Below are 21,558 nucleotides of genomic sequence, written 5' to 3' on the forward strand. Positions count from 1 at the left end.
GCTCCTGTCGGTGTGTGAGGTTTCGTCAACCTACCGCGCGTCTTGCAAATCCACATCCGCTGGGATCGGTCCAGGTGCATTATCGTGGTTCTGCGGTGGCGCACCAACAACTGGAACAGCCACACCGTTTTCTCCATGGTTTTCGAGGTTGTCGTTCTCAACTCTGTTCACTAAGCCAGACATTTTGACCTAAAATCGAAGATCTTGGACAAGAAAAAGTGTGAAAGATAACTTGCATTTATGTAATGAAACCAGCAAGAAAATAATCACTATTATTTTTAGCCCTATGGTGGGCGCCAAACTGTTTACCGTGAAAATGGTAATAACAATTAAATTTGTTAATAGGACTCTAAAAATACGTGATCTATTTTTATGCTAGTTGTTTAGAGTAATTGATGCTAGGCGTACGTAGATAATAGATGAAATGCGAGCTAAAGTAGAGCTATGAACGAACCGAGAGGTCAGTTACTCTGGCCTCGAACTGGTCGATGGGGGGCCTCGAGATCAATGCATGGCCTCGAGGTTGATGCCGGGACTCGGGCTCGAGCAGTCAGGGGTAACCGGGAAGGGACTAATAGTTAGGATATAATTAAAAGGAGGCTCTTTATGGCCAATACCAAGCAATAAGTGAAGAGCAAATATGAAAGCAATAAATGAAAGAGGTAGTCTCGAGCAAGTAAGTTATATCTGAGTCAGACGTTTCACCAGACCTATATAATATGGGTATCTGCAGAGGAAGAAGCTTTGGCTGGGCTAAGTAACCTGTTCCTAGAAGATGATGATATGGATTACATTGCGATAATTGAGTAGGAGGAGGAAGAAGGCCTCACCATTCAGACTGTGGGGAAGGGAGTTGTTCTCAGGAATTGGACTACCACACCATCCTGGGCCAGCCAAGTTGCTGGGTAGCTTGGCAATTAGCCTAATTTGTTTTGTAGCCATGCTAGGCATTTAAGATATTTTCACTAATTTTGTTTTTAAGACACATGTTGTTTCAAAGTAATCCCTCGAGTCATCGAGTCGTACTTGTTTTATTTTCAAATTAAATCAATGCATTACTATTTATTATTCATTATTATCTTCACTTTTTTTTTCTACAGCATTATTATTACTTTTCTTGATGAACCGATGACTGTGACATGTAATGAGACAACGCAATATAATGATAGTGACTCAGAAGAAGAGGATGAAATACCTAAGGAAGTTGTTAGAGAAGTTGAGAACTTTGAGAAAGAACCTAAGTCAAATATGGACGAGACTGAAGCAATCAATTCAGAGATCCCGAAACCGTCAAAGAGACTCGCATAAGCATTCACTTTTCATCGTCAGAGAAGGAAGAGTACATTCATTTCCTGAAGGAATATAAGGATATTTTTTCATGGTCATATGATGATATGACAGGTCTGACCACATCCATAGTGGCTCATAAGTTGCCTACCAATCCAATATGTCTGCCGGTGAAGCAGAAACTTAGAAAGTTCAAACCAGATATGAGTCTGAAAATCAAGGAGGAAGTCACTAAGAAGATCAAATCCAAAGTCCTCAGGGTAGTTGAGTACCCAACCTGGTGAGCCAATATTGTATCGGTTCCGAAAAAAAGATGGGAAGGCTAGGGTGTGTGTTGACTATTGAGATTTTAACAGAGCAAGTCCCAAGGATGATTTTCCACTGCCAAATATACACATCCTAATCGACAATCATGCCAAGCATGAACTCCAATCCTTTGTAGATTACTTCGCGGGTTATCACCAGATCTAGATGGACGAGGAAGACGCAGAGAAAATAGCTTTCATTACACCGTGAGGAGTGTAATGCTACAAGATGGTGTCATTCGGTCTAAAGAATGCAGGGGCCACCTACATGAGAGCCATGAAAACCATATTCCATGATATGATACACAAGGAAATAGAGGTGTATGTTGATGACATCATCATCAAATCCAAGAAGGTTGCAGATCACATAGCAAACTTGAGGAAGTTCTTTGATAGACTATGGAGGTATAATTTAAAGCTGAACCCCGCAAAATGTGCATTTAGGGTTCTTGCAGGAAAGTTGTTGGGATTCATTGTCAGCCGTCGAGGAATTGAGTTGGACCCGCCAAAGTTAAGTCTATTCAAGAGTTACCACCACCAAAGAGCAAGAAAGACGTGATAAGCTTCTTAGGACGTCTCAACTACATCAGTCGCTTCGTAGCACAGTCCAAAGTTATATGTGAACCCACCTTCAAAATGTTGAGGAAAAATGCTGAAACCAGTTGGACCGAGGATTGTCAGAAAGCTTTTGAAAAAATCAAGGAATACCTGTCCACACTACCAGTCCTAGTCCCGCCAGAACTTGGGAGACCTCTGCTGCTATATTTGTCCGTGCTAGATGGATCTTTCGAATGCGTTTTGGGACAACATGACGAAACGGGAAGAAAAGAAGAAGCCATATACTACTTGAGTAAGAAGTTCACACCCTATTAAGCACGGTATTCTCTTCTAGAGCGCACTTGTTGTGCTTTAACATGGACAACTCAGAAATTGAGGAATTACTTTTGTGCCTATACCACATACCTCATATCTCGGATGGACCCTCTGAAGTACATCTTTCAGAAACCCATGCCAATCGAGAAGTTAGCTAAATGGCAAATACTGCTAAGTGAGATCGATATCATCTATGTAACTCAGAAGGTAGTCAAAGGACAAGCATTGGCAAACCATCTTGTTAAAAATTCTTGTGGGAGGAGAATACAAACCACTAAAAACATATTTTCCTAATGAAGAAGTGTCATTTGTAGGAGAGAGGACATTGCTGAAGACTACGATGGTTGGAGGATGTTTTTCAATAGAGCTGCAAACTTCAAAGGAGTGGGCATCGGAGCAGTTTTGGTATCAGAAATAGGTCAACATTACCCTGTATCCGCGAAGCTTGGGTTTCCATGCACCAACAACATGGCAGAATATGAGGCTTGAATCATGGGACTCAATCTGACCATCGATATGAATATATAAGAGCTGCTGGTAATTAGTGATTCGGATCTTCTGGTGCATAAGGTTCAAGGAGAATAGGCTACGAAGATAGAATTCAAACATGCACCCAGAATTCAAAATGAGTTCGCAGACGCACTAGCCACCCTGTTATCATTGATACAACATCTAGATAAGAATTTCATCGATCCCATCCCACTAAGGATCCATAATCAACCGGCTTATTATGCTCATTTTTAAGAAAAAATGGTTGGAAAGCCTTGCTTCCACGACATCAAGGAATGTTTGACAAAAGGAGAATACCCAGAACAGGCGAACCATACTTAGAAACGCACACTGTAGAGGCTGTCCAAACCTTCTTTCAAAGTGGAGGGACCTTTTATAGAAGAACTCTTAATCTGGGGTTGTTAAGATATGTTGACACAAAGGAGGCTTCCAGATTGCTTGAGGAGATACATGCCAGAATCTGCGGGCCATATATGAATGGTTTTGTTCTAGCCGAAAAGATACTCAGAGCTGGATATTTTTTGATGACCATGGAAACGGATTGCATCCGGTAAGGAGAGGTTGGTTCGTGCCCTTGTCTACTTGCTTTGATCTAGAGGCCCTATTCGAGTTACCCTGAGTAACACCTGGCGGCCATAGAAATAATGTTTTCGAAAATATGCACTTATTTGGTAAAATAGAGTTATTTAGAAAACATAGTGGTATATAATATCAAGTAAATTAGATGAACTAATGACTGTAAACCTTTTAGAGACATTGCAGCTTCCTTGCAATAGAATTTTGAGGGTCCTCCTCAAAATTATGCCCTAGTTTGATCTTTCGCCCGTTCTGCGTGCAACGAAGTTTTGTTGGATATGTTCCGGAATTTTGAGGATCCTTCTCAAAATTCTGCCCCAGTTACTTAGACGATTTGTGACCTTCTGGCATATGATGGCATTGGCTGGACTTGCTCTGAAATTTTGAGGGTCCTCCTCAAACTTTTTCCCTAGTTTCTAGTTCTGAGGGAAAATGAAAATTTTATTATGGTATGACCGAACCCACAGGGCTGCCTACATATCCCCTCTTAAATGAAAATCAGGTCAAGTGTGGTTTAGTTACATCATATGAAGGAATGTAAGCAATCGAAACAAAGTATCCCTTGACTGTGTCTGAATTGATTGGTTTTGGCCAAACTTCTCCGTCCATTTCTGCAAGTATGAGTGCTCCTCCTATTAGAACCCGGTGAACCATGTAAGGACCTTGCTAGTTGGGAGAGAATTTCCCTTTGGCTTCATCTTGATATGGGAAGATCTTCTTCAACAACAACTGTCCTAGTGCGAATTGTCTTGGTCTGGCCCTTTTGTTGAAAGCTCTAGACATTCTATTCTGATAAAGCTGATCGTGACATACTGCATTCATTCTTTTTCTGTCTATAAGGGCTAGTTGCTCATGGCGACTCCTTATCCATTCTGCATCGCTAAGTTCGGCTTCCTGTATGATCCTTAAGGAGGGAATTTCTACCTCGGTTGGATGAACAACCTCGGTACCATAAACTAGTAAATAGGGAGTTGCCTCAGTTGATGTGCGGACCGTAGTGCGGTACCCTAATAGGGCAAATGGTAACTTCTCGTGCCATTGTTTGTGATTTTCTACCATATTCCTTAGTATCTTTTTGATATTTTTGTTGGCAGCTTCCACAGCTCCATTCATTTGAGGCATGTACGATGTAGAGTTTTTGTTCTTTATTTTGAAGGTTTCACACATGGCTTTCATCAGGTGACTATTGAGATTGGCGGCATTAGCCGTGATAATGGACTCGGGAACCCCAAATCGGCAAACAATACAATCCTTGACAAAGTCTGCGATGGCTTTCTTGGTTACAGCTTTGTAAGATGCGGCCTCTACCTATTTTGTGAAATAGTTGATTGCCACTAAAATGAATCGGTGCTCGTTAGAAGTGGTGGGCTCAATTGGACCGATGACATCCATCCCCCAAATAGCAAATGCTTGCCCCTTATGTGAGTATCCACTAATGTAAGCTTCATTCAACTCAAGATCATATAGGGCTTTTGTGGAGATATTGTAAAGGCTTTTGGTTCAGGGTAGGACATGTTTTGAGCTAAGTAGGTTCCATCTTGCCTTAAGCACTTCTTTTGATTCATTTGGCACACATTCTCTTGACTCTTTGAGTCATTTCACTTCTTTCTAAGGGGTTAGAGAGACATATTATCACTCTATCTTATGCATTTCAAACCTTTTTCTCTTTTCTCAACTTTCTACACCTTTCATTCTTTGCTTTTTCTTGAATCCCTTTTTATTCTTTTTCACTTTGAACATTCTTTTTTTTTTGTCTTTTTGCTTTTCTTTCTTTTTCATTGCCTTTTCTTTTCTTCATTTTGTGTCTTTTTACCACTTTGTTGCAATCCTCATCTCTCCCCTCAAACTTATACTTTTACCATGTGCTAAAGGAAAGATCGGGTGACAAGAGAGGATATATTTTAGAACGGGTATAGGCTTGTATCATGATTCTTGAAAGAAAAAGGTCTAAGGATCAAAAGGGTTAACTAGGGATCATATCATTGGTAGGTTGTGGAATTGTTCAAACTATCATTTGGATCAAGGAAAGCCTATAATCATGCCTCAAGTCAAAATTCACTTATGATTTTGCCTCAACAAACATCCAGGGCAAGTTCTAGACCAATGGCTCGGGACTTGGACTTGCAGTTCAATTACTCATCACACAACTAAGGGATTGCTAAAGATATAGAGTCGGGGATCCCACAACGACCTTAGATACGATTTGAGTACACAATGGTCCCGAAAAACCACTTGATGATTATCGGTCAACACAAGAGTCTCAAGGCCACGACTTTTACCATCCTAAACACAATAATTTATTTTTGACCATGAGATCAAAGGCAAATGTGCTAGGCCCAAGTGAAGCTTTGCTTGAGGCACCCTTAACTACTAACTATTAAAAACAAAAAAAGAAAAACGGACTCAAACCCTTAAGAAGGTTGTCATGCCATCTATCATTGGGAAGAGCCACCTGGTTCACACAATACTCCACCTTTGGAAAGAACCGTGGCATTAAGAAAACCAAAGGCTTATTGAAAACGTCCAAAACAAAACAAAAGGCTACGAAGATAAATAAGAAGCTAAAAACGAAAAAATTTCGCGGAAAATAAAATGAATATATACAAAATGGGATTTGAATATACAACGGATGGGATGAATATATACAATGTGATATAATGGGATGAATATATACAATGTGATATAACTTTATATACAGACCCAAAGTAAAATAAAAGTGCAATAAATATAACTAAATATCAAATTATATACAGACCAAAGATGAAAAATCAAGAAAGCATAAAAATGTATCAATATATATACAGTCATCCATCAAATGAATAGTAGGGCCTACCCTCTCAAATGAAAGCTGGCATTGTCCTCAATGCCAACTAGTCTAAATAAGCACCAAAAAGATAGAGAAAAAAGGTATAGAAGACTTCCTAAGCACTGTCTGTCTGCATAGGATCATGGGTGGTCCGTGGGTTCTCTGTGTGCTCGGGAACCTCAGACTGGTTCCCGGTGGTCTGCTCCTCTACTACTGGGACCTGGGCCTGGACCTCGACAGGCTCTGGAACTGGTACATCCTGTGGCTGACTAGAGGATGTTTCCGGTGGGTCCATCAACTGGATGATAGCATCATCAGCTCTAGGAATCCTCCTCCTCCTCTTTGGAGGCCTCTATGTCTGCTCTGGCTATGGGTGAGATGCTAGCACTGGGTCATCAAGCAACAAGTCTAAAGGCATCTGGTCTGCCTTCAGTCTATCAACATCTGCCTGCAGCACCTTCACGGATTCCTTGGAGGCCCGTGTCTTCCGCAGCTTCTTATGCTCCTTAGCAAGCTCCTTGAGAGCCTTGCTATGTGAATCGACTGCCTTTGAGAGCGCAACTTGAGTATCGAGGATCTTCTCTGGTTGTCAAGTATCTCCTTGAGCGCATCCTCTATCGACTGTGGCACCTGTGGAGCCGGGGGAACCGACTGAGCCTCTACAGTGGTAGTCAAAATGGACAACTTGGATGAGGCAGTCTGCATCCAGTTGTTGATACTCAAAAGTGCCAGGCTTAGACGGTGGGCAGTAATAGGATGGGCCTGAGTAGATGGGATCTCCAGGCCTGCTGATGTGGATGGGCCAGGAGGAATGGCTGAGGATGTGGATGGACCGGGAGGGATATCTGGAGATGTGGAGGTATGCTCAGTAGAAGCCACTACCTCAACCAGCTCCTCAGACTGGCCAGTTAGAGCAGTAGCTGGTACTTTGTAGTTCTTGCTATTGGGGTTGTCATACCCCTTCATGCTATACCAGGAAAATGGGGCTGTCGCCTTGACCTTGATGTCATAGGGCCTTTTGTCCACATTCAGGTCCCGGAAGTACATTGTGAGGAAACTGGGGACATAACATTCCCCATATTTATGGGGTACCCTGCCATAATTGAAGCAACCAATACAGCCCGGTGCAGAGGAATGTTGTTGTCATGAGTGGTAGGGTCCAACCGGCTGCAAACAAAAGTCTCCCATCCCCTCGCTTCAAAGTTCAAGGCCCTTCTCAATATTTTGACCCAACAATCAACCAATCGGGGACGGTACCTGGGATTGCCAGGTACTGTGCTAGACATGTACGGACCTCCTCACCCATCTTCATCTTCGCCATATACAGAGTCTCATCCTCCTCATTGAAGCCCAGATACTCATTAATCGACTTCCCATCAAATAACACCTTGAGGTTCCGAACCTTGGTCACTTTGGAGCCCTTTTTGATGTGGGCTACATTGCAATAAAACTCCTTGACCAAGTGTTCGTTGGCGTCCACACAAGCATCTAGGAAGTGCTCCTAGCCCACTCTAGTCCTAAACTATCTCTGCACGTTGGGGTTGTGGGGTAGTAGGTCTCTATCTATGAAGCTCCTCTCCGGAATCAATTTTCTCACCGACCACCACTCCCGAAACTTATGGTACACCACCTCACTCACAAATCTATCCTCCCAAGCTTCGGGCTTCCTAGTTCTAGCTACGCCTCTTGCCTGAGGCTCACCTCCTTCAGCTACCTCCTCATTTCTGTGTACTTCCTCCTCACCTCCTTCTGCACCCTCCCCGGATAATGAAGTTGTGGGAGAGGTGGAGTATTCCCCACTACCTTCACCTGAGCCTCAGACGACCCGGAAGAAATGTTCGCTGATGCTTGGGCAGCGGGGGAAGAGGAAGGAGTGTCTCTGTGTCTGGCCCTCTCCAGATACGGGATGTATTCTAGGATTGAGTCCGAAGAGATCTCCCGAGAGTGCTCGTACTCACTCCCTGATATGTCAATGGCTCTGTCAGCCGCTTTTATGGCATTCCTCATGTTCTTGATATTTTGCCTAGCTTGGGGAGTGAGTTTGACCATTTTATGTTCCCCACCCCGGGAGGATTCACCTCTACCGGGTTGTTTGAAGCCTTTTCCTCGTTGTTTAACCATAACCTGCAAGCACAATCAAATGAACTCGTTAATATCATTGCAGCAGTTGAAAGTAGTGTTACAAAATGAGTTGCAGATCAGGCATGAAGAATTGCAGACAGTTGCAGAAAATAGCCTAGTGCGGACCGCCCAAAATGGGAGTGCGGTCGCACAGGGGTCAGTGCGGACCGCACAAAATTTACTACGGTCCGCACAGGTATGGGGTTCAGAATACCCACCCTCTGCATCGTGACAGTGCGAATCGCGCAAAATAGTAGTGCGGCCGCACAGGGGCCAGTGCAGACCGCACAAAATGTAGTATGGTTGCACTGCCCAATGTTCAGCTTCCCAGAAGTTCTTCAGTGCGGTCCGTACAAAATGGTACTGCAGACCGCACAAGGGCACCGCGGACCGCACAAAAACGATCGGGGTCCGCACTGAGTGCCTAAAAACAGCACTAAATTAGGGTTCATGAAATTTTGCCTTAAAGTCCAATTTTTCACCAAATTAGTGGCCCTAAATCATTTCCCAGTTCATTAAACTAACAAAGTCCTCATGAATTCAAAATTTAACTACTCTAGCCTAGGCAATTGAAATAAATACGCGATGAAGAAGAAAAGAAGCTAAAAAAACAAATATTAAACGAAATTACAAAATTAACAAGGAAAAAAGAAAAAAATGATTTTAAAGTTACCAGTTATGAGATGAATTGAGGATTGATGATCCTAAGCAGTTAATTATGAGCAGAGATACGAATGAACAGTGTTTATAAGCTCTGAGGTTCAAATTTTGTGAAAAGAGTAAAAGGGATCCCTCAGGGTCTACTTATAGAAAAACCTAGGGCCCATTCTCACCAACCAGTGCAGACCGCACAAAATGGACCGCGGTACGCACTGCCCTGCTTTGTTCAAGTTTGAGAAGGCAACGCTCTACGGTCCGCAAAAAATGGACTGCGGCCGCAGAGGTCCACTGCGGACCGCACAAAATGTACTACGGCCACACTGGAAACTTCAGAGACCTGTGCATTTATTCCACTATGTCCTGCAGTATCAACACAACCCTGTAACATCTCACAACAAGTTAGCCCAACAATTAATCCTCTATTACAAAGAAAATCAAAGAAAACAAGAAGAAAAACACATGGGTTGCCTCCCAAGAAGCGTCTGATTTAACGTCGCGGCACGACGCATGTTACCATCACATCATTTGAAATGAAGGAGCGCCACCACGTGGCTGTCATCAATTTTCCCAAGATAATGCTTGACCCGGTGCCCATTAACTCTAATGACTTCACCATTTTATTGTTCAAATCAAGAGCACCGAAAGGGGTCACAAACACAACTTCAAACGGTCCACTCCATTTGAATTTGAGCTTTCTCGGAAACAGACATAACCGGGAGTTGAACAAGAGAACCAAATCACCTACTTTTAACTCCTTTCCACGAGCATATTTTCCATGAAGGTACTTCATCTTGTCCTTATACAAGGACGAACTAGAGTAGGCATGGAATCTAAACTCATCGAGTTCATTGAGTTGCTCTACACGAAGATTGGCTGCAACATCTCATTCAAGATTCAACTTCCTCAAAGCCCACATGGCCTTGTGCTCTAACTCAACCGGAAGATGGCAAGCTTTCCCAAACACCAACCGATACGGAGACATACCAATCGGAGTTTTGTAAGCCGTCTGATAAGCCCATAGAGCGTCATCCAACTTCTTTGACCAATCGAACCTATTTGCATTGACCGTCATTAACAATATGCTTTTGATTTCCCGGTTGGAGACTTCCAGTTGACCACTTTCTTGAGGGTGATAGAGGGTAGAAACTTTGTGATTGACACCGTACTTAGAAAGGAATGTGTCGAAAGCTCTATTGCAAAAGTGAGACCCCCCATCACTGTTAATCGCACAAGGAGTGCCAAACCTTGTGAAAATGCTCTTCTTAAGAAATGCAATAACACTCCGGGCTTCATTGTTAGGCAAAGTCACGGCTTCAACCCATTCTGAGGCATAGTCAACCGCCACAAGAATGTAAGTGTTACCACAAGAGCTAACAAATGGGCCCATGAAATCAATGCCCCACACATCAAAATATCAACCTCAAGGATGGTATTGAGAGGCATCTCATCTTTCTTCGAAATTACACCCGCTCTTTGGCATTCGTCGCATCTCTTAACAAGCTCACCCGCATCTTTGAACAAAGTTGGCCAATAAAACCCACAACTAAGAACTTTAGAATCTGTCCTCACCCCGTCATGATGGCCACCATAGGGTGAAGAATGGCAAGACTCTAAGATACTTAATTGTTCTTCCTCCGGGACACATCTACGAATCACACCATCCGTGCAAATCTTGAACAAGTATGGCTCATCCCAATAGAAATCCAAACTATCCCGCTTGAGCTTCTTCCTTTGGTTAGAAGAGAGCTCACATGAGATTATTCTGGTCACAAGGTAATTAGCAACATCGACAAACCATGGCATATCATTCATTGCCACCGCAAGGAGTTGTCCGTCGGGAAATGAATCATTGATCTCAAGGCCATCACAAGGCCTCCCCTCCTCCTCCAAATGGGATAAGTGGTCCGCCACTTGGTTCTCACTACCCTTCCGATCCACAATTTCTAGATCAAACTCTTGAAGTAGCAGCACCCATCGCATTAATCTTGCCTTAGAGTCTATCTTTGTCATAAAATACCTAAGATCGGCATGATCGGTGTGCACTATGACTTTGGCCCCCATAAGATACGGCCGAATCTTTTCCATTGCAAACATTATAGCCAACAACTCTTTCTCGGTAACTGTGTAGTTCCTTTGAGCCTCATTCATGGTCTTGCTTGCGTAGTACACCGGATGAAACATCTTGTTAACCTTTTGACCCAAGACATCCCCAACCGCAACGTCACTTGCATCACACATGAGCTCGAAAGGCAAGCTCCAATTTGGTGCGGTAATGATTGGGTAGTGGTCAACTTAAGCTTGAGAAGCTCAAATGCTTGCATACATCCCTCATCGAACACAAACTTTGCATCCTTTTCTAGTAGCTTGCACAAGGGGTTTACCACATTTGAAAAATCTTTTATAAGCCTCTGGTAGAACCCCGCATGCCCAAGAAAACTCGTCACCCCCTTGACGGAAATGGGGGGAGGAATCCTTGAAATTACCTCTATCTTGGCCTTGTCAACTTCAATTCCACGCTTTGAAATCTTGTGGCCCAACACTATGCCTTCCTCCACTACCTCCTCCCCCGCAATCACATTTCCAAGAGGGTCATTAGCGTTGTTCAAAGCCATATTGGTACCTGAGTAGTGACACAAACAAGTAAGTAACAAAGAAGGAAAGAAGAACAATACACAAAACGAACTAAATAGATAGCCAAAACCATTAGCTCCCCGGTAACGGCGCCAAAAAGTGATCGCAGCCAACTCTGCACCACTAATAAGTAGCAAGAGAGGGTTGCAGTAGCTTTTACCCGATTTTGGGTAGGGATCGATTTCGACAGAGAGCTAGAATTGGAATTGAGTATCTATTTAGGTTGAGATTGCGTATTGGTTCCAAATTGCACTTCTATTCATTTTTGGGTTTTCGTTTATAATTCTACTATTATCAAACTACAAATTATAATTGCAACTAGATTAAGATAAGAGTAAAATGCTACAAGTTGTTCAAATATTCTAAAAGGAACTAGGGTAGTGACTTTCACCTAGGTGGCCAATTGACGGGTAATTGCGTCTAAGACACGATTGACATGATTGGGGAATATGTTATAACTGTTGCTCGATATTACCCACTCTCACACCTCTCGGTAAAAAGAATGATTTTGCCCAATTGACTTTCTCAAGACCAATTGGGTATGCATATTTGCTCAAGCAACTAGGGTTCAAGTTGGGTATTACTCTCTCGAGGTTTAACTCTTTAATTGGGACTATCAATTCTCTTGAGTCCATCCCAATTCCTTGTTGGATCAATTTTGGAGACTTAGGCTCTCTTTCTCAAAAAGAGCCCAAGTCAACATAGCACAAACTAGTGTTTGCAACCACTAATTCAGTAATTAAACCATGAAATTGACACAAATAGCAAATACTCATAGTTAATCTAGTCCTAAATTGAAACACCCATCAATTACCCACACTAGGCTTGAGTCACAACCCTAGCTAATGGGTCTAGCTACTCATACTTGAAAGAAAAACAGAGAAATAGATAAAGATGAACACATATTAATTAATTGCTAAGCTAAATACAAAGATTCAATGATAAAAAGTAAGTAAAAATGCCCAAAATGGCTACAAGATACGTTTCCACGAGCGCAGCAGCTATTCTAAAATATCTGATACCCTAAAAATAGAAAAAGATTCTATTTATACTAAGCTGGAAAAAATGGACAAAAATGCCCCTGCGGGGTCAGTGCGGCCGCACTAGGCTCTTGAACTTGAAAACTTAGCTCTCTGAACTCAGGCTCCGCGGACCACACAGAATGGACCACGGTCGCAGAGGCTTCTAGTGCGGTCCGCACAAACTGGACCGCGGACAGCGCAGGCTTGAAAGCTCCAACTTTACCCTTTCTGAACCTTGACTCTGTGGACCGCACAGAATGGTAGTGCGACCGCATTGCCTTTAGTGTGGACCGCACACAACCTTCTGTGGCCGCACTGCATTAATTCCTGAAGTACCATCTCTCTGAACCTCCCTAGTGCGGACCGCACAAAGTATAGTGCAGCCGCACTAGGCCTGTTTTTCCTGAGTTTGTCTTATCTTTGGTACTTGTGCAAGTTTCACTCCTTTTGAGAGATCTTTGACATCTTGTCACTTTATTGATCAAACCTGCAATCAAGCACAACTTATGAGCCTTTTGGGACTATTTTGTATGAATTTATAATCAAAGCGTAAGCAAGAAGGAGCATAGAATGCGTCAAAATCCCTAGTTATCAAGTGCTGAGAGTGAGTACTGAGTGACGAGAGTGAGTCATGAGTGATTGAGAAGCTGGCCGATAGGCCATGTTCTGAGTGATACCTTGCCCGAGGGGCCCAGTTATGATATTTTCACTGATTTCACTCTTCTTTTAAAAATAGCCTCTGCTGGAAAAATTGCTAAGTATATGATTTTAAGTTTTTAAACTGAAGCTGATAATTTTACGACGAACCTAGTTTTAAACTGTGAAATGGATTTGTTATCATGTTTTCTCCTTCTTATCTTGTTCTCTTTCCGTATTTTTCTAGACTTTTGTTGTATCAGATAGTCAGTTATGTAATAGAGGCTCTAGACTCGTGACACCAGATGTTTGGGGCTGTGTAGCTTTCATGTTTATTTGACTTCCGCATATGTAATTATGTTTTAAACGCTTATTATGGAAATTTGGTATTTAAACCTGTGTTAGAAAATAGTTTTATAAAAGGACTTTGTTGTAGTTAATGGTTTGGGTTAACTTGCCTAACAATGTGATAGGTGCCATCACGACTGGGTATTTGGGGTCGTGACAGGAGAAAAGACCATTATTTGGTTCAGAATGAGGTGATGGTTCCTATCAGAAGTATAGACCCAATGAATTGTTGATTTGGTAGTTGGTTATGAATTTCTACACATCTCTTCCGTCGTGGCAGTATTGTAAGAGTTAGAGCAAGACCTATGTATGTCATGGGGTGCAATAGAAGCATTAGATTCGTTGAATTTCGACTAAATTGATCTGAGAATGTTATTGTGATACTATGAGCAAAGTGGTGCAAGGTGTCACACCTTCTTTTTACCACTCGAGAGGGGATATAAGGGAGTTTTTCCAATTAAAGTGACGATAATCGAAATATGATTATTTATTCAAATTCAGAGTCGCCACTTGGGATAACTTATGGTGTCCCAAGTCACCGGTTTAAAATCCCAAATCGAGGAAGTTTGACTCAGTTTTACAGTCTGCAAACACAGAAATTCGGGTAAGAAATTTTGTTAACCCGGGAGAAGGTGTTAGGCATTCGCGGGTTCCGTAGTTTTAGCACTGTCACGTTAATCATACTTGGCTTAATTAAATTGCCTAATTACTTATTTGAGAACCTATGTGCATTTACCTCTTTTAGTCAAGAAATTGTCTTAAAACAGGTCACGCGTACGTGTACCCATTTGTTTGGCCCGTCAAAAATTATGTCACGCGAATGTGTCCACAATTAATAATACTTTATTATTATTAAGAAAGTTTGACTGAAGTTGCGTGAACGCATACCTTGATTTATATTTAGAATCATAATTATGTCACGCAAACATGTACACAATTGGAAAAAACATTATATTGACTCACTTTCATTTTTTGAAATACATTTTCCCTTCTTCTTTTTTTTTTAAAAAATTTTGGCAGAGTTTCGAGGCGTTTTCAAATACCGGGATTTTCATAACCGAGTGAATTCTCTATCTTACCTCACTCTTAATTTTTCTGTTGTTTTTCTTTCCTTAGCCAGTCAACATACAAGTCGAAGCAAATAAATATATAAATAGCATGTAAGATGCATCAGGATGGTCTTTCATTCAGGGTACACCTGTCCTAGACGGACCCAACCCCTGTGTTGAGTCCCCTAAGTCAAATGCACGTGATGCAAATAAACGTTCCTACTAGGGATCCGGATGAGGCTATGTTATTCTAGGTTTGAAACCCTGGGGTGTGTTCTAGACATGGTTTACCCAAGCGGACAGCTCGAGCCAAGGTTGGGGCAACGTACCGGGAGAACGAAAGTCTACCCGGCCTTGTTGTTGGACCAATCTCGTTCTATTTGGTATAACTTCTAACAGAAAAGTGGGTCACGCGAACGTGTGCACCATTCTTAGAGGACTCAGAAGGGAGGCATAAGAAGAAAATTTAATACAGTTCAAATAATATCAAAGCAATAAATAAGCGTCAATTAGCACATTAGGTCCACAAATTCAGTAATATCAACAAACAATAAAGTCAAGCATAGATCATATTAACAAGCTCGAATTCTGAACCTTGAACCGGAGATTCTAGGTTCTTATCCCCTGTAGAGTCGCCTGAGCTATCAGACCTCCTTTTTACCACCCGAGAGAGGATATAAGGAAGTTTTTCCATTTAAAGTGACGATAATTGAAACGGGATTATTTATTCAAATTCAAAATCACCACTTGGGATAATTTATAGTGTCCCAAGTCACCAGTTTAAAATTCTGAATCGAGGAAGCTTGACTCTGTTTTACAGTCTGCGAACATAGAAATCTGGGTGAGGAATTCTATTAACCCTGGAGAAGGTGTTAGCATTCCCGGGTTACGTGATTTTAGCACGGTCGCTTTAATCATACTTGGCTTAATTAAATTGCCTAATTAATTATTTTAGAACCTATGTGCATTTACCTCTTTTAGTCAAGAAATTATCTTAAAACAGGTCACGCGTACGTGTACCCATTTATTTGGCGCGTCAAAAATTATGTCACGCGAACGTGTCCACAATTAATAATGCTTTATTATTAAGAAAGTTTGACTGAAGTTGCACGAACGCATACCTCGATTTACTTTTAGAATCATAATTATGTCACGCGAACATGTACACAATCACGGTGATAGATCCAAAATGTTCCTAAAGCATTCTAACGTACTCAATAGAAATAAATAAGATTCATATTAAGCCCAAATCCCTTTTAATCTAAATTTGTTTTCAATTTTTTTTATTTTGTCAGTTTAAAATGCGAATAACTCAAGCAAAGCCCAATTTTATTTTTTTGGTTTAAACCCAACCACTCTAAACTATTCTTAACCCCGAATCTCTTGCTTGTTTCATGATAGTGTCCATTTTAATTTTAACTTTTATAACTAAACCCAAAAACTCAAAATCAAATTATCTCTTATGTTTTAATTAAAGAAGTATTGATTCAAAGTATAACAACTATTCTGTTAAGAACACATTAACATACAAATTATAAAATAAGCCACAAGACCATTTCGTAAAGTAAATCAAACAGCAGCAAAGCTAGAAAACAAAATGCAAGAAAAAAAGAGAAAAGAGTTGGACCTTTAATGATATGTTTCTCCTGGAAATTGAGTTGAATCTACACTTTAAGTAGCCTTTTCCATTAATAGAACTTCCCAAAATAGCTTTACAATTGATGAAGGGAAGAAAAATCCGGCGACGAAAACTTGACCGGAGAAGCGAAAAATCAACAAAAAATAAACAAAACGGCGAACCGAAAACCTCAATCTGCAACTTCAAACAAAATATAGCTAACCCGACCCCTTTAGTTTGACGTTAAGCAAGGGTGTTTGAATTAGTTGTCGGTGATATTTGGTGTTAGGGACAATATCTATGGTGAGATTTGGTGGGAGGAAACAAGGGTGAAGAAAGATGATATTAATGGTGGTTTAAGGAATGGATTAACTTTGTAGAAGAAAATGATATTTATAGGCCCTCGTTTTCCTCTGTTTTTTCGTTCCTCCCAGACTTCTCTCGTTCTCCTCTCTAATTTGTTTCCTGTCACCCTCTTTCTCTCTCTATTCTGTTTCTGTTCGCCCCCTCTGTATCTCTATGTGTGTTATATAATGTAAGGTAAAATGGAATGGTGGGTGAGAAAGAAAATGTGTGGGCCTCCAAGGTAGATAAAGAGTGAATTTTGGTAAGAGCCACAAAATGCCAAAATCATAAATGTGATAAACAAGAATAAAATTCTGTTATGGGAAAGATTCCTTCAATTGGAAGGTGATCACGTAATTTAGGGAGGAATGGGAAGAAAACCAATTTAAAGAACTGGACCCACTGAAAACATTAATAAAAAATTATGAAAGAGCAAGAGGGGACCATCTGATTTTTTTCTTTCTTTTTTTTCAATCTCTTTTCTTTTACCTCTTCTTTGGTTAATCAAAACAGCAACTAAAATAAGAAAGAAAAGAATAACTTAACTAACGTTGAAATGCATAAACTGGAGGAGTTATTTTTTCTTGTTTTCTTGTGTTTTTCTTTTTGTTTTAAAATAAAATACAAAAGTGAGGAAAATAAAATGCCAATAATAAGCTATGTACATACACCAAATGTATACAAAAGAAAAATTATTTTCAATACTTATCATGTGACTATTTGGATAAGATAAAATTGCACTAACTAAAATCCAATACGACAAAATCACAATTAGTTAAAATCAAAGGGAAATGTACTTCTTTTTAGTTTTTAATATTATGCTGAAATAAGGCAAAAGGTTTAAAATATTCAAAGTAACAATATTAGACCTAAAACCAAAATCTAAGCACTAAAATGAGTAAAATTTCAAGTAGAGTCAAAATTTACATGTCTCAGCTGCCCCTCTTTCACTGGAAATACGAAGAGTTTTCAGACAAAGAACGACGAGACAGGTTTTTTGACCCGACCCTTATTTAAAGAGACCAAAAACTAAAATAAAGGAGAATGTGACCGAGCCCTGGTATCTGAGCTTCCTACATATCCTTGGCTATAAAGGAATCAGGCCACGTATAGGTCAGAAGTGAATGAAGTGATGGAATGTGTGGAGAGAATGAGAGATTCGAGTGAGATACCGGTCCGTCGAGGTTCCGGTCCGCGGTCATGTCATTACATCAAATCAAAATCTAAAAGAACTAAGTAAGCCTATCAGCTATGAGTAACAAGATTCATATCTATAAGTCTACTGAAGCTTGATCTTGGGTCTTGAATGGTTCTTCATGCAGACTTTTGATTTGAATCTTGATGCTTGCTAACTGCAGGTGCTGATTCACACATCCACGACTTCAGGTCAAGACCGGACATGCAGTGCTCGTGACTTCAACCATGTCTTGAACAGTTCACATCTTTCATCTACTTCTGCATTTGGATTTACTTCTTTCCCTTTCTTTTTTTTCTTTTTTTTTCTTTTTCTTTTATTTGGATTGAGACTTCTTCTTTTGGTCATCTCGGACTATCGACTCGCATTCTTTAGGCGAGCTTCTACTACTTCTAACTTGAATTGAATTCTAAAATGACTTCCCTCGTTCTCCAGGCGGGCACCTGCTGCTAAGTGGAAACTTGAAATAAATTTCCTCATTCTCCAGGTGGGTGCCTGCTACTACAGCAAAATAGACAAAATAAAAGATATATTCTGCCCCAGTTTGCACTAGGAAGATTTGTGAGTTGTTAGCAGAACTATAAATCACCTACGTTGTTGATGAAAGATACACTGATGAGAGTAAAATTAAAGATTCGACTAGGATGTGCGTCTCCTAGGGATGAAACCAAAATAACCCAACCTAGGAAGTGTGTCTCCTAGATTTGAGATTGAGCTTGCGGAAAACTATAAACTAAGCTTGACTAAAGTAAAAACTGAACTTGTTCTCCAGGCGGGGCCCCTAATTCCAAGAAAACTAAAGATTGATAACTTAAGAAAACTAAAAATTAACCCCTTTTCTTTTCAAATCCAAACTTATAATCCTAGGAGAAAATTTATCAGACTAGGTTTTCTATCTTAGGAGAAAGATTCATTAGACTAAGACGTTTATCCTATGTAACGACCCGACCGGTCGTTTTGAGCTCTAACGCGTCGTTCAGCAGTTTGGAGCCATGAGCAGCTTCACTTTAGGTATTATGACTTGTACGCATGGTCAGAATTGAATTCTGGGAAATTCTAAGTTGATTTGGAAAGGAAATTCTCATTTCGGAAGCATTAAGTTGAAATAATTGACTAAGATTGGATTTTAGAGTAAACGACCTCAGAATCAGGATCTGAAGGTTCCAGTAGGTTCATATGATGATATCGGACTTGGGCTTATGCCCAGATCGAGTTTTGGATGACTCGGGAGCATTTTGGCGCCAATTGTGGAAGTTAGCATTTTGGAAGAAATTTCATAAGTTTGGGTTGAAGTGCATTTCAGCGTTATCGATATCCGTTTGGGATTCCAAGTCTGGGAATTGATCCATATGGTGATTCTTGCATTGGGAGCAGGATCGGAAGTGAATTCGGAGGTCCGTAGGTCATTTTGGAGTCAATTGGCTAAAGATAGAAATTTAAAGGTTTTTAGGAAGTTTGACTAAGAGTTGACTTTTTGATATCGGAGTCGGAATCCGATTCCGAAAGTTGGAGTAGGTCCGTAATGTCAAATATGACTTGTGTACAAAATTTGAAGTCAATCGGACGTGATTTGATAGGATTAAACATCGAAAGTAGAAGTTTGAAATTCTAAAGTTTAGAAAGCTTGGAATGGAGGTCGATTCATGATTGTAGCATTGTTTGATGTTATTTGACGCCTCGAGCAAGTCTGTAATGTGTTTTGGAACTCGTTTGCATAATTGGTTGGGGTCCCGGGGACCTCAGGTGGATTCTGGGTGATTAACGGATTGAATTGGAGCTTGAAGGATGGGCTGAAGGGGTCTGGTTGCTGGTGTAACCACTTCTGCGGAGGGTTCACCGCAGAAGCGGCCCCGCAGAAGCGAAGAAGAGCACCACAGAAGCGTAGAAGTGAAGGGATCAGGGACCACAGGTGCGAAGGAATTCACGCACCTGCGTGATCGCAGATGTGGTTCGTGCAGCGCAGAAGCGAACTGGGGCAGCTGGAGGAGGGCCGCAGAAGCGGTATTGGAACCGCACCTGCGGAACCGTAGAAGCGGCCAAGTGACCGCAGGTGCGGAAATGCTGGAGGCAGTGAGGTTCTTTTAAATCAGGGGTTGGGTTCATTTCAACTCCATTTCTTCCATTGGAGCCGATTTTGGAGCAACTTTGAGGTGCCATTTTCACCACCAAGCATGAGGTAAGTAATTTGTGCTAGTTTTTTGTTAAATACATGATTATATATGGATTTGAGCATGAAATTGGTAGAAATTTGGGGTTTGAGGGAAAACCTAAAAAATTGATATTCTTGGAATTTGACCACGATTTTGGGTATAAAATTTAGAGTAAATTATATATTTGAGATCGTGAGGTTATGGGTAAACTTATCCTTCGAAAATTTTTGGATCCCGGGCACGTGGGCCCGAGGGCATAATTGTCAACTTTTCGATCGTGGTTAGGAATTGTTATAAATTGGATCATTAGGGGTAATTGCATATATATTAATGGATTGGTATTATTATTGGCTAGATTTGGAGCTTGGCTTATCGATTCGAGTCTTCGGAAGAACGTGAAATGCTAATTATGGATTTTCGGAGCGAGGTGAGTTTCCTTTCTAACCTCGTAAGAGGGAATTGTTCCCATAGGTGAAATAATTGGTTATGTGCTCCTATTTGTGGAGGCTACGTATGCACGAGGTGACGAGAGCACGTGCGTAGCTACTAATATGTGTAAGTCCGGGTAGTCTAGGACCCAAAAGCATGTTATACTTGGAATATCTGTAACCTTATTGATAGTTGATTGCTTAAATCCTATCGAATTGGTGAATGGATTTATAAAAAGAATTAAACTTCATTTTTTAAAATTGTTAAAAGAGAATTGGTTTTATTTGGATAATTGTTTCCTGATGACTTCTTGATTGATTGTATGTGCGTGTTTAAATTCTGGAACGAGCCGAACGCCTCGGTAGATTAAATAGATGCATCTATGGTTTGCACCATTCGACCCTCTGGTAGTGCACAGTTTAAATATTGTTGGATCGGGTCGTACGACCTCGACATGATTTGTACATGCTTGTATTGCTTGCCTTGAAACTTATTGAAATTGTTATTGCCTCTTCCCGGTTTGAGAATATTTGTCTAAACGATGAAAAAGGAATTTGGAAATTTTCTATAAGAAAAAATTTCTTACTTGTTTCATTCCATTGAATTATAATCATGTTTATAAAAAATCACTGATTTACTATATTATTGATATAACATTATTGGACCACTAGTAAGTGTCGAAGTCGACCTCTCGTCTCTACTTCTTCAAGATTAGATGGGATACTCATTGGGTACACGTTATTTTCGTACTCATACTACACTTGCTGGGCATTTTTGTTGCACAGGTTAATAAGTGGCATAGCGGCATGGATGATACGGAGACTTAGGTGAGTTGCATTTATCGAGACGTCCGTAGCCAGCAGAGTCTCCTTCAGAGTATTGTATTTCCATTTCTGTCCACTTGTATTCTGGATAGTTACTGTATTTTATTTCATTCCCTAGTAAATGCTCATGCACTTGTGACACCGGGTTCTGGGAGGATCACGGGATTTTTCAG

At 40.8% G+C, this 21,558-nt stretch overlaps 1 long non-coding RNA gene across 1 annotated transcript; it reads right to left on the bottom strand.

Moving 5' to 3' along the window:
• Positions 1 to 12,658: 12,658 nt before the first annotated feature.
• LOC142163616 (uncharacterized) lies at positions 12,659 to 17,103 on the bottom strand. Its single transcript, XR_012694562.1, has 2 exons — positions 16,452 to 17,103; positions 12,659 to 13,278 (listed from the first exon to the last, which is right to left on the bottom strand). It is a non-coding gene; the product is annotated as an uncharacterized LOC142163616 (long non-coding RNA).
• Positions 17,104 to 21,558: the final 4,455 nt, after the last annotated feature.

This window comes from Nicotiana tabacum, chromosome 8, assembly GCF_000715075.1.
Source record: "Nicotiana tabacum cultivar K326 chromosome 8, ASM71507v2, whole genome shotgun sequence".
NCBI lineage: Eukaryota > Viridiplantae > Streptophyta > Magnoliopsida > Solanales > Solanaceae > Nicotiana > Nicotiana tabacum.